This window comes from Empidonax traillii, unplaced genomic scaffold, assembly GCF_003031625.1.
Source record: "Empidonax traillii isolate 1590-97213 ecotype Southwest subspecies unplaced genomic scaffold, ASM303162v1 scaffold53:size2875158, whole genome shotgun sequence".
In the NCBI taxonomy this organism is placed as follows: Eukaryota; Metazoa; Chordata; class Aves; order Passeriformes; family Tyrannidae; genus Empidonax; species Empidonax traillii.
Window position 1 is genome coordinate 2,516,067 of NW_020955246.1, and position 13,532 is coordinate 2,529,598.

General features: G+C 35.2%; 2 protein-coding genes across 5 annotated transcripts in view; one reads left to right on the top strand and one right to left on the bottom strand.

Annotated features, from left to right (window-relative positions):
- AVEN (apoptosis and caspase activation inhibitor) overlaps nt 1-13,532 on the bottom strand; it is a 99,297-nt gene that overhangs the window by 45,332 nt on the left and 40,433 nt on the right. The gene's annotated exons all lie outside the window — the stretch shown is intronic.
- The window catches only part of CHRM5 (cholinergic receptor muscarinic 5), a 60,819-nt gene continuing 49,902 nt past the window's right edge, over nt 2,616-13,532 (top strand). Inside the window, exons 1-2 of one of the 4 annotated variants that reach the window (XM_027879312.1) lie at nt 2,616-2,886; nt 11,930-12,167. The gene's annotated coding sequence lies outside the window, so the exon portion shown is untranslated. Of the gene's footprint in view, nt 2,887-11,408; nt 11,835-11,929; nt 12,168-13,532 lie in introns of those variants that run through there. The other 3 variants (XM_027879308.1, XM_027879309.1, XM_027879311.1) reach the window with 3 other exon arrangements.

A 13,532-nucleotide genomic window follows, 5' to 3' on the forward strand; every position in this document is an offset into this window, starting at 1 on the left:
AGTGTGACTCATGGAATGCCACTAAGCACTGAGGTTTGTGCAACTTTGAAATAAATATTCAATGTCTTTCTCGAGTGTGTACCTATTGGCTTGTTACACACTGGGTAACAAATCCGATTTTTGCTGATAAGAATACTCTTCCCATCTCCCACTCCCAGCGGAGAGAGTGGCTACCCCAAAAAAAGGAATTCAAATTGAAAAAACAGGTAACCAGGAAGATGCACCTTCCTGAAAAGGTAGGTCAAAGAAACCTCCTAGAAATAAAAGGCACAGAACAACAAAAATTCCATCTCTGTACACAGTCTATTCCATCTGAGGGTAAAGTTTCATGGAACACTGTTCCATTCAAATACCCAGCAGGAAACAAAACCTGTCATTTATGAAGGCACTCAGTTGCTCTGGATGAACAAAATCACAGCTTAACTTCCTGTTTCTTCTCATCACACAATTATTTGTGTCTCTGTAAGAGATTTTTTAACTGAAAAGATGTATTATTTTGCAAGTGTTAGATTTTAACGTTCAGCTCTCTTTTAAAGCAGCAATCAACAAGCAGTTCTCTGAAGTTTATTAGAATCAAATGCAGAAGTGGTATGCATTAGGCAAAACAACCGGAATGGGCAATCCCATTCAGTGGTGATGCAGACACAAAGCTGTATCAGCTCAAATGAGAAGCATGTCCCTGTCCTACAGGTATCGCAAGATATGGGCTGACGCTTTCTCTGTACTTCTGCACAGCTCTATTGCCTCTCACCCAGCTCATGATGCCCAGGCCTCTTTAGTCTGCAAATCTTTCATCTTCTACCCAAGTCTGCCTCACACATGGGCTGACAGAAGGGTACTGAAATAGCAGTCTTTTGCTGCCATTATGCAGGATGCCTGCAGTGTGGCAGGAGATCATGTGATGAATCACAGAAGCATGAGTCTTGTGCTCCCCTCTGAGACCTGACGTTTGTATAACTGAAAGACAGAGATTCCTTAAAAATAAGGCTGAGATAAGACATAGAGCACGATACTCATAATCCAACTGACAAATGCATTCATACACTGAGTCACTCAAAAAAGCACATTATGAAAAAACAAAGTCTAATATTTTCATAATTCCCAGCTGAATGGAAGTGGAAAATAATTGCATTCAAATACCATTTAAATAACTAAATAATTACTAAAAGGTACTGGATGTTTCCTACTGTACATTCCTACCCCAGATATAGAAAGAAGCATTGGACACTAAGGTATCAGGGTACACTTTTTGACCTCCAGTGACAAAACCAGAATTGCATGCCTAAACAGGTGTTTAAAGATGCTATTTACAGTATGCCAGCACTACTCACCAAGAAGCTAATTCTCTCCTAGAACATCTTTAACCTGACAAACTTTTAAAAATGCAATTTAAGAAACTGTAACTGAGCATAATTAAAATACCCAGCATGCAAACAGATAAGTAATGCACTACATACAGATTAGTTTGTCCTGTCTTTGGTTACTCAAATATTCAAGTGTAGTTACTTGATGGGCTATGTTGCAAATAATATTATAATATATTTTTCCCTCCTTCCCTTAGTTCCCACACATATAACACCCTTAAAATTATAAAGAAACAATGTGGCGTCAAAATAAATCTTTCTCAAAAATCTAAATTAATTTTAAAATGCAAGAGTTATAACATGGAATCTGTCATAAATGGTTGTAAAGCCACTCATTCATAATGTGTGATATTGGGGTTTTTTTTCCAGTTGCCAATGCTACAACAACAAATCCTCAGAAGGACAAAAAAAACCCAAACCCAACACCAAAACAAAACATCCTCCTTCTGAGACAGAATCCCAGTTCCTCCTCCACAAGTGGGCAAATATGATAAAGCTCAGCTGCCAGGATTTATTAACTGAATACTAAAGTGTTGATTAAAATGGGAAAGAACCAAGTTCTAAACAAAGAATGCCCCTTCATGTATATAAAACTGCACGACAATGTATATCTTGATGCATGGACATATGAAAATCTTTCATATTTTCTGATGTTTTGGTCTTTCAAGATGCACTCTCAATGGTGCCTTATTCTGATATTTCCCTTCAAAATGAGAGCAGTACTGGATTCCTTTCTCCTTTAGAGTTGCTTGATCTATTGTTAAAACTGGCTTTTAACTAGCCTGTGAAAGTGAATTCATTACTTCATTCATTCTTCTTATTTCTGGAAAAGGCATCAGTAGATGTTTTTAAAGTGGCAAAATTATAGGATTAAAATTCACAAACCAGAAAAGTTTACTAAATAGACTAGACAGTAACACACATAATTAGCAAGAGCAAACTAAAATTCCAAATTTTTTATATTAATTTATGAATTCATTACTTAATGAGCCAGATTTTAAACTGTACCACTGTAGTAGTCCTTTATTGTTCCCTAATTATCAGGTAAGTCCAAGTTATATTTTTGTGTACTGATTTCATTTCAAAGTTGCCAAGCTTATAAAATGAGTCTTTAGAAAACCCTGCATACAGTCTGAAAGTAGGAAGAAAGGACCTCTCATCCCACACAATACATGTACAAAAGCAGACATACCGAAGGAAGATGATTGAGGTTTTTGAACAAGACGTGTTTTACTATCTCTCCTGGGAGACTTCCAGAAATCATTCCTTATTTAATGGGAAACTTGCAAGTTTTGTGTCTTCTACAGGATGGCCCTGCTCTTCTGCACAATATAAACATCTAGCTCATTTGTCACATCACAAGACAGAGAATGAACCACACAACATCACTATGAAACCATCTGAATTATGGACATGTGTTTTTCAGACGCATGACTATCTGCTGTGTGACAACTACACATATAGCTCACAAAGAACATTCTTTAAATTAGAAAAAGAATACAGGAAGCCAATAGCCTTTCAGGTAAGTCTGAAACTTAACAAAATTTAAACCTTAGCTCAACTGAAGGCTGAACAATATAATTTCAGTGAAATTGATATTAATCTATTAGAAAGAAAAGACATAAAATTTCACATTAGTGACTGTCCAAAACCCTCTTTTAATCTCAGTAATTTTTTAACCATGCAGTATTTTTAAAGGCAATTGTTTTCAAAATTATGTAACACATGGAGTAAGAAGAAAGGGATTTATAGCTGATTGTCTCCTGGAAACAAGCTGTACCTAAGCATTTATAGATAGTAGTTTCTACAATTTGCAAATCATGGGCTTTAAAAAAAATCCTGATACCTATAATTCTATTTAATTTTTCCCTTCATAAATATATGACACTTCCCCTACCTAATCTCTAGTACATTAAAGATCAACATAGCACACACCCTTAAAGAAAAAAGCTTTTGCAACAACCTAGCCTAACAACTCCGTCTTTATCAGTACTATCAGTTTTATACTGCTGTTCTGAAACTCAACTGACATCAAGCCTCACTTTTTACCCTAATTTTCATTGATGAAAGAGGGAGATCTTTCAGAGCATTTCTAGCAAAACTTTTTAACTACTGTAAGTTTAACAGCTCCAGATAACTACATTACATATTTCAAAATAAATGCAGACAGACTACAGTTTACCTAGAGCCTGCAACATTAAACTACTCCTTTCAATATTCCCTCTCATCTGAAGTGTACTATGAAAAACAGTACCAACCTAATCCCAAGTTAAGATTCTCTTCAAGTATTTGCTCATAAGAAGACAGTTGCAGAGATGAGACACAGTAACTTCTCATAGCTATGAAATCTGCAAAGGATGCAAATGTTTCCATGAATTCTTATGTACCAGAGAACACAGAACCTAGAAAACAACTAAGGTGAGAACAAATGCAGATTTCTGTAAAACTGAAAAAAATAAATGCAATTTGAAAATACCATAATGATGTAGGTCTTTCAAAATAATTTCTTTATTCAAGAGTTAAGAGGGTTTTGTTGCAACATTTATAGGTTTCAGTTGTTAAATCTTATAGTCAGTTGGGAAAAAAATCCAAAATCAATGTTCTGAACATGACTTCAAAACCAGCAATAGAAAATGGCTAAAAATTAATCAGATGCTGGGAGGCAAGCGGAAAGCATACTAAAAAGTCAAGGAATAAAAGAATGATAGTGTTTGGACATAGGAAATCCAGGTTGAATATTTCACCTGTCTAGAATCAAACAGAAAGTCTGTGCCAAAGACATCAATTAGTTTTTAAAAAACTACTTATATTATTCAGTTGAGAAGTACCCACAATCTTTCTTCAGTGTAAGATGTACTTAAACAAATACTTTCTAACTAGAATGATTAAATAAGATTTAATATATAAAAATAAAAATCAAAGAAATTTGCCTTTGAAATTAATAGCTATGATTACTACATACCATCAAATTAATTTAGTCTTCTTTTAAAGTTACATGTTGTTACTGAAGTTTTTCAAACATCAATCAACTGAGGTGATACAAATGTCTAAATACCTGCAATTATATTTTATTACACTGAAGTAGAATCACAGATTAACTAAAAGAAGATAAAATTACTTAAATTTGAAGCAAGTGTGTAAGTGAAGACTTTTTTCAAAGTAAAATAAAAACAGTAAGGGATTAAAAAGCAGACGAAAGTTTTTTTCCCTTCTAATTTATGAGTAACAATAGTACAGAGCAGTTTCTAAAACTGTGTAACATACGATTACACTGTTGTCTCCTACAGCAAAAAGGTATCATTTTTGTTTAGGGGGAAGTGTCTTGCAGTAATTTGGCAATAACATACGTTAAAAAAAAAGGCAAAAAAAAAATCCCATGAATTCTCACATCTATACAATATATAATTATTCAGGGCAGCTGGTTCATGCTGTACCTTGTAAATTCAATTGAAATAAATGTGTTTAAAAAAAAAAAATCTATTTGGGAGGAGTAAAGTGTTTGAACAATCCCTTTATCACACTCCAAGTGGAATCACTTGTTACAGAGCACAGAGTAGATCTTCTGCAAATTATGTAACCCCTCAGACAGGTTTCCCAGGTTAAACAATTCCCAGATTTCAGAAAGTTGTACTGTAGTTATGCACAATTCCTTGCTGAAACTCATCAACAGAAATTGCATCTACAATGACTGATTTTTTTCAATACTAGCCTTTGTCCATAGTCTCGCCCTCTACTTCTTGCATTTCAAAAATCATGCCCCATTTAACATTTCTAGTCTTAACATAAAATTAACTATAAAAGTATTGAAGATGTCAAACATTTATTTCTTAATGCAATATGAAATATTAAAAAGGTTATATTTTTCTTACTTCCCAGAAAAGCACCATGTTCAGACTAACCTTTTAGCTAACAGGAACAGATGGGTCTAACTGGATACAGGCGTGATGGAGCATTGTGGTAGAGCAAAAGAACATGTTGATTCTCATACCTCTGGCAGATGGGAACCAGTCAAAATTAATTTTAGACTAAAAATGTTTTCCTACTTCTCAGTAAAAAAGAAGAAAAACTTGAAAAAATATGCTATTTTATACATGCCATCAGCGCTCAGACAACAGCAGCTTTCAAAAAGTCGATACCATACATTAAAACCAATTACATAGGCTTACTGTATGTCATTTTTAAGCCTGTGAATAAATTAGAAATTCCTGAAAACAGTAGCTTATAATGGAAGTGCTGACACAACCTTAACTACAGCAGTAAATGCGCTGCTATTATGAAGTTGTTATGGCAACTAGAATGATCAAGTTGAGAGGGAAAGAGGAAGAATGTGCATAAGCAAAACTTAAAAATCTTTGACGCCACCCCCCACAAACTCTTCCAAAACTTGTGGTCACAGTGTTATCACTCCTTACCTTTACAACGAAAAAAATTAACTGCAAAACTTCCCCTTACACAGGTGAGGGAGGTGAGTTGCCACATGAGTTTAAAATCCAAAACAAATTAAATCCAAGATCATAATCCATCTGGTTCCTGCATATATATGAACAGTCTAAAAAATAGAGTCAATTGAAAGATATCTGGGCAGCATCTGCTGAGCACATATTTATCAGATATCACAAGTTAACAAACAACAATTATGCAAAACTGTTCAGTCTTCAAGACAGTTTCATAATTTGTTACCAATCTGAATAGTTTAGTAACAGCACCCTGCTGTAATTTGGCTGAATCTGACAGCACATTCACAAACACTGATCAATTAATTAAAATGTGATTACAAATATAATTGAAGCTCATATATTTGTGAAACAATCACTACTTACCCTTCCTAATACTGTGTTAAACAAAAGCAGAAATCTTCAGCTGTTTCCAGTATTAAAATAATGGGGAAAAAACCATACCCCAGCATTCAATTTTTTATACAAAAAATGCCAAAAGTATGATTTCTAAAATGTATTAATTAAAACCTGTGTACGCACACTAGATAGTTCTCAGGAAAAAAAAAGTTTAATTGCAAATATCATTCTTGCAAAATATCACTGAATAAAATTGCCAGCAAAATGTTTATAAGCACTCAACAGCCCTAGAAATAATGTTAAGTCATTGTACTATTATTATTATAATAAAATTTTAGTAAAGCATTCTGTCCAAATACATCTACTAGCAACACTTCAACTAGAAAAGTAGAAAGCAAACTATTTGCCTGCCTTCTCGAAGGATTTCATATTAAAACCACTTTTTCTCAAGTGTAACTTGACTGCCATAAGTAAAATCTAGAAAACACAAAAGGCCTCAGATGTCTGACACGATAAGAATTGTGCTAAGTACTTTTACTCACTCATTTCCTAGGTAACAAAACCTCCTTTTCTTCTAAGCTATCTCAATCCATTTTCTCTTTTGAGTTTGTTGTTCTACACCCGTTTTCAGACTGCAGGAAATTCTAATTTAATAAAAATAGTCTCATTTTAAGAAATGACAAAGTATCCCCCCTTTCACTAAGAGCTAGCAGATATAGCTGTTAAATTCAAAATAATTTAAGATTCAGGTTGTTGTGTTTTTAATTCAAAAATTACTCAGTGTTAATAGTATGAATGATTTCAAAAATTTAAAACTTTGAAGACTTTTTATTTATACAGACATTGATTTTTTAATCTTTTTTTTTTTTTTAAGAAATGTACAAGATATTCTACATTGAACACAGAAAAATACAGTTTTGCATATGAATTTCATTTAGCTGGAACATAATAAAATATTCCAGTCACAAAACAGAATTATTTAATCTTCAATAGCAAATAATTATTGATATAAGATCACAACAAACACACACACCCTCAAAGAAAAAGGGAAAAAAGAATAAGGCAGAAGAGCGTTTTGTTCACAAAGGCAAGAACTACTTGTAAGCAAGAAAAGAAGCAGCAATAATGACAACATTTTATTCAGAACATTAACTCTGCAGTGATTAAAAAATTCTCATAGATACACTGTTTTTCTCTGAAAAGCAACCACTACTTACCAAATTCCTTGAAACAGGTAATCTGACAAAATTCTCAAAAAGGAAAATGCTTACAAGTTTTTTCTAACACTACCTCTTCTTTCCCTCCACCCCCCCATTTCTTTACAGTACTAACATTAGTGATTATCATGCATTTTAAAATTTGTAGAAACGGTTTGCTGAGATACAGCTTTACTGATATCTCAGTTTTATTAGAAAAATGTTTTTTCCAGTATATTTGACAAATTACTTTCATACAGTGCGGGTAATATTTGACCTTAAAGACTTGAAGAATTCATAATTATTAATCATGAATAGACTAACACAGACAATAATACGTGGCTTAATACTATTTGCAAAGCTATCAGCTTTGACACTGTAAATATTAAATATCACCAAGATTCCCATGAAAATTTCAGTAAGCTTTTAATTCAAATGCTCACACACTTACAGTGCAAAATGTTTTTAAAGAAAGCATTGTGCTCAATTCTTATGTAACTTTTAAAAGTACTTTTATTAAAGCAGGTAAGTGCATTATTCACCCTAGGTCTGATTTTCAGGTGCAGTTTCTGCCTGTTGCTAACCAAAGCTACATAGCAGTTATTTTGAGGTTTTTGGCTATAACATGTACACTCAAAAAACTAGGAACTGAAACAGAAGTCTGTCCAAGAAGTACAGGACTTCTTCCTCTCTACAAATTAACTTTTCTGCTATCAGAAAATAATCACAGAATCACAGAATATGCTGAGTTGGAAGGGACCCATAAGGATCATCAGAGTCCAACCATCAACCCTGCACAGGACCATCCCCAAGAGTCACATCTTGTGCCTGAGAGTATTATCCAAACACTTCTTGAACTCTGTCAGGCTTGGTGCTGTGACCACTTACTTCCCTGGGGAGCCTGTTCCAGTGCCCAACCACCCTCGGGTGAAGAACTTTTTTCTAATACCCAACCAAGACCTCCCCTGATGCAATGTCAGACCATTCCCTCAGGTCCTGCCACTGGTCACCACATAGAGGAGAGATCAGTGTCTGCCCCTCCTCTTCCCCTCACGAGGAAGTTGTAGACTGCAACGAGGTCTTCCCTCAGTCTCCTCTTTTCCAGGCTGAACAAACCAAGTGACCTCAGCTGCTCCTCACACGGCTTCCCCTCAATGCCCTTCACCATCCTCGTTGCCCTCCTTTGGACACTCTCTGAGAGCTTAATATCTCTCTTACATTGTGGTGCCCAAAACTGCACACAATATTCAAGGTGAGGCTGCCCCAGTGCAGAGCAGAGTGGGACAATCCCCTCCATTGACCGGCTGGCGATGCTTTGCCTGATGCCCCCCTGGACACAGCTGGCCCTCCTGGCTGCCAGAGCACTGCTGACTCATGTTCAACTTGCCATTGACCAAGACTTCCAAGTGCCTTTCCGTGGCCCTGTTTTCCAGCATGTCATTCCCCAGTTTGTATGTATATCCAGGGTTGCCCTGTCCCAGGTGCAGGAGCCTGCACTTTCCCTTGTTGACCTTCCTGTGGCTGGGAATTGCCCAGTCCTCTAATTTGTCGAGGTCTCTCTGCAGGGCCTCCCTGCCTTTGACGGAGTCAACAGCTCCTCCCAGTTTTGTGTCATCTGCAAACTTGTTTAGTATCCCCCTTACAGTTCTGCAACATGCCTGTGACCCAAATGAAATGACATAGAGGGATGTAGCCGGTCCCCTGTGAGTCCTTATCCTGGCTTAGAGATGCAAGAACTTCATGTCAACTGATGTCGTCTACAGATGTGGAATCTCTCACCACACCATCCTGTGAGTGCAAGAGAATCAAACTCTGCAAGAAGTAACCACATAGTACAGCACTGATAGCCATATGGTAGATATCCAGGCACGAGACAGACTATAGGACCTTTGGAGTGCTCAGTGGTGCATGTTTGAAGCTTTTGCTACTTCAGTCATATCAGCAACATTCTCCACCAGAGATGTTATTTATCCCCTTTAGTCATGCAGTTTATATATATATATATATATATATATATATATAGCTTATTCCTGTTACAGCTTGACCAAATGGAAAAGATTTTCAGAACACCATGCTAAAAATACAATTCCTCTTCTTCATGCTGTAGTCAAGGCTAAAAATTTTAACCAGTTTCATCTTCAGAGTTTGAATTCTTAACACCAATCATTTCCTTACCTTAGACTCAGGTTGCATATCAAGGTGTTAGGACCAGTGTCATCCCCTAAATTTTAACATGCTGCTTTATCCAAGTTTATCCTCATCTCTGGGTTTGAGACAACAGAATACTTGATACTTTTGATACTGACATACAAATAGCTCAGGTTTCCTTGTTCTGAGGAGGGGAAAAAAGTGGTTTTCATACACGTATGTTTATGTGTGCACTTGCACATATGTGTATTAAAACACTGTTCAGTTTTTTTGTGCTTCAGGACTTCTGGGGGGATAATCACATAGCAGATATTTGAGTCCCCTGTTTCGGGATTTGCAAGGAGGGAAGCAGACCAGGCCAATGTTGTCTCCCAAAAGATTATCTATGAATACAAAAGTTGTGCCTTGTCAGATTCCAAATACTTGTAAGGTTTTTATAAGAATAAGCACTTTCATGAAATACCCTGATATATTTAGGACACCTGCAGTTCAGCATAGGCTGTCAACTCCAGGAATGGATCGTATGCTTGAAGAGAGAAATCATGAGACAGTGTTAATATTACTTCAGAAAGTATGCCTCATTCCAGTACTTTCAGTGTGGACTTTACATCATATACTCATTGTATCCTTGGCAACTCTTATCTAAAGAGCAAGACTGACAACTTAAAATTTAAAGTTACAGCCATCATATATTACTAGGCTTGGATTTGGTCTTGGGCTAGATAGAATGCAAGCTAAAGACCAAAAGTATTCCAAAAGTTATTTGATGTGATGTAAGGGCATATCTGTGTTCACCATTATTGACTGGATAAACCAAAATAAAGCTTTATCCAGATACTCCTCATGATTTCATAACAAGAAAGATGAAGATAACTTGGCTGCTTCAATAAAACAAAACTAAGGCAAATTATGAGAGCAAACAAGTACAAACCAGTAGAAGTAGCCCCTTCCCCCTCTGTGTCTTTGATGTGGTTTATGTTTCCCCCCCAGTTTTAAAGTAATATTTTCTTTCTTTCATCATTTTATCTCTTCTTTACCTTCAATGCACAGAAGGCAAAAAAAAGAAGAATTGTTTGTAAACATTTTCTTGTCAATATATTCACAAAGAAAATTTACACTACGTAAGGTTCCAAAGGGGAAAAAAAAAGAGAAACTATATTTTAAGGAAAAGTTCCAAATGTCACATTATTTTTTTTAAAATCAGCATATGTTGCCCCTAACAACATTGAACCAGTGAATGAAGATTTTATCCATCATAATTTAGGACAGATTTATGAAGGCTTATGCTATATTAAAGTGATTTTTAAAATATATATAATTTCTTATATATTAATCTCAAGAGAGTGGTTACTTAACATTAAATCAGACAATTTACATTTCTAAATTAATTAGAAATGGATTTGTGAGTCAGTCTTTGATATGAAGAGTGCTATGAGTTTGAACATCATCTTCATACAAAGAGTTCTTTGAAAAGTATTTTTTTTTTAACGTTAAGGTTTCCTTTTGCAGGGAAAAAACCCCAAATGTGTAGGCTTAATCTGCACATTAAGGTATAAGTGAAAACCCACAAGACTACAACCACGTTTCCCCAGTGAAAGGCTAAATGAAGCAAAACACAAACCACGATTTTCAAAGCAAATCTTTTGGAACATCTTTTTGATAAAAAGCTAGCTATGAATAAACCTCAACCTGAATGGAGTTTTTAACCCTATGCACGAGATCCACCATGTCAAAACAACTCTCGTCTGTTTTACCTGATCATATCCCAAAACCACATTATTTTCCTGGTTTGTTTCTTGATGACAAGCTGCTAAAACACAGAGAACCTATCAAACCTAGTATTATCATCTGCTGCTTTTTTCTTCTAGTACATACTGCTGTCCATCAGAAGAAATAATTAATGGTTCTATTATGTATGAAAGCGTCATCCTGTCAGTTCAGTGACTGGTTTGAATAGCTCATATCTGCTACTCATTGATGCCATGCGTGCTCACTGTCCTGAGAGATGACAAAACACTACACCCTTTGGGATTTTTTTTCCCCTCTGCTCTAAAGCAGCATTTCACATCTGTGTCTGACAGAAGCATTAGGAGCTGAGAGAGGCAGACCTTCACCATCCTTCACAGAATAATGTTGCATGGATTAAAAGTTAAGACCTGATGTCTACTGATCCTGCATATTTCCTACAAAAATCTAAAATGTGGAGGCTACCAAAATATGCAGAGAAATAACTTTTCATTGTTGGAATAGCACCAGGAAACAGATGGAATTTACTGGATTCTAAATATTTAAATATTTTTTTAAATGGGTGCTGAATACTTGAGTTAACTAGGGTCGGTGCATTTGCCTTCTTTTTATATATTTTTTTTTCCTTTGGTGGGAAGGGGAAGATGCCAAGTTCACAGGTTCTTTTTTGTTACCTGATTAGGGCAGATATAAACAAAAATGCTGAATGTGGAAGAAATCAGATATTGGAGACACCTGGAAATAAACTGGAAACAACCAATACCACAAGACCGAAGCAGCAGTGAACAACAAGACGCTGTGGAAATCACAAGACGAGAGTGCACAATGCATTTCAAATAGGAAAAAGCTTCCTATCTGCTGAGTGAGTCTCAGTATATTCTGACAGAGCACAGACAAAGCTTCAATCAAATATCTCCTAGGTAAGTTTTTATTTCATATACTGCTTTAATTGTTTATCACATCAACATATACTTTCATGTATGGACAATAACTTGATGAATTTAAATTTCTTTACACTGATACTGAAGTTTGAATCATTCTATGCCAGATATTTGATGTTCTTAGATTTCCTATACTGTTCAAATAACAGATCTGTTTTGATATTAAGATTATTCAAAGCAAAAACTATTAAATGTTCTCTCTTGATGTATACTAGAGTGAAATATATGTTGAGATTTAAATCCTTTAAAGTATTTTAATACATACATCCATGCATGGCTGTTTAAGAAAAATTAATAAAAAGCCACATTTTAGAAAAAAAAAATTACTGCACTTCATTATATATTTAATCTAGCAAAGCTAACAATGTTTTGCACCATAGCAGCAGATGTAAAAGGATATCTTTCATTACAGAATAATGAATCTTTGTTTATATAAAAGGATATTAAATAAAGCTAGAAGTGTTGCTTAGTTATTTATGAAAGGTAAACTACAGCACAATAAGGAAACAGCACCGTGTTAATACACCCCAAGGTACTGGGCACAGAGTTTCAATCAGGAGACTGGACATCAGTGCTCCAGTTAAAGTATAAAAAAGAAGGTGCAGGTCATCTCATTGTTTTAACTCATTTGGAGCTTTCACAACATGAGTCACATAGACATGAATTCTATATGGAAATAACATGCAAAACATTTTAGAATGAGATTCTAACATCTAGTAAGTCTTGAAAAATAAACACTCTATCTGTTAATCAGAAAACCACACTTAGAAGTCATAGAGAAAGGTACCTTTGCTAACACACAAAAAACCTCCCACAATCCTTGAAACTAAAAAAGCATTAAGAGTCATGTATCATTTAACATACCATTTCATAGTATCACACTGGTCAGTTTTGTATGTAACAGCAGCTTTGAAAAACTACATCTTTGCCCCTACTGTCTTTTACTGATTTTGCACAATTTTTTTCAATTTACTAAGCTGCAATATCTCTTCTTCTAGCATTGTTTTAAGTATCTCCTCTACTCCTCTTTTTATCACTTCCCTCATTTCTATTTAGCACACATTATTATATGATATTCTTATTTAATGTAACCAACGGTTCTTTTCTTGTTTTTTTTTCCTTTTTATGTTTTGATAACTTACTAAAATAATCTTTTCCTGATGCTTGCTAAAGACAGACTCATTTGTCATTCACAAACACCTCTTCTGAACCCTTCACTTATGCACAAAGAATTTATGAATTCTACCTAGTGACAGAAGACTAAACTTACTTGCCAAAGACTGATAGAATATCACGAGATGAAAAAAACTCAAGTTGGTATGAGACAAGGCTCCATCATAGTAT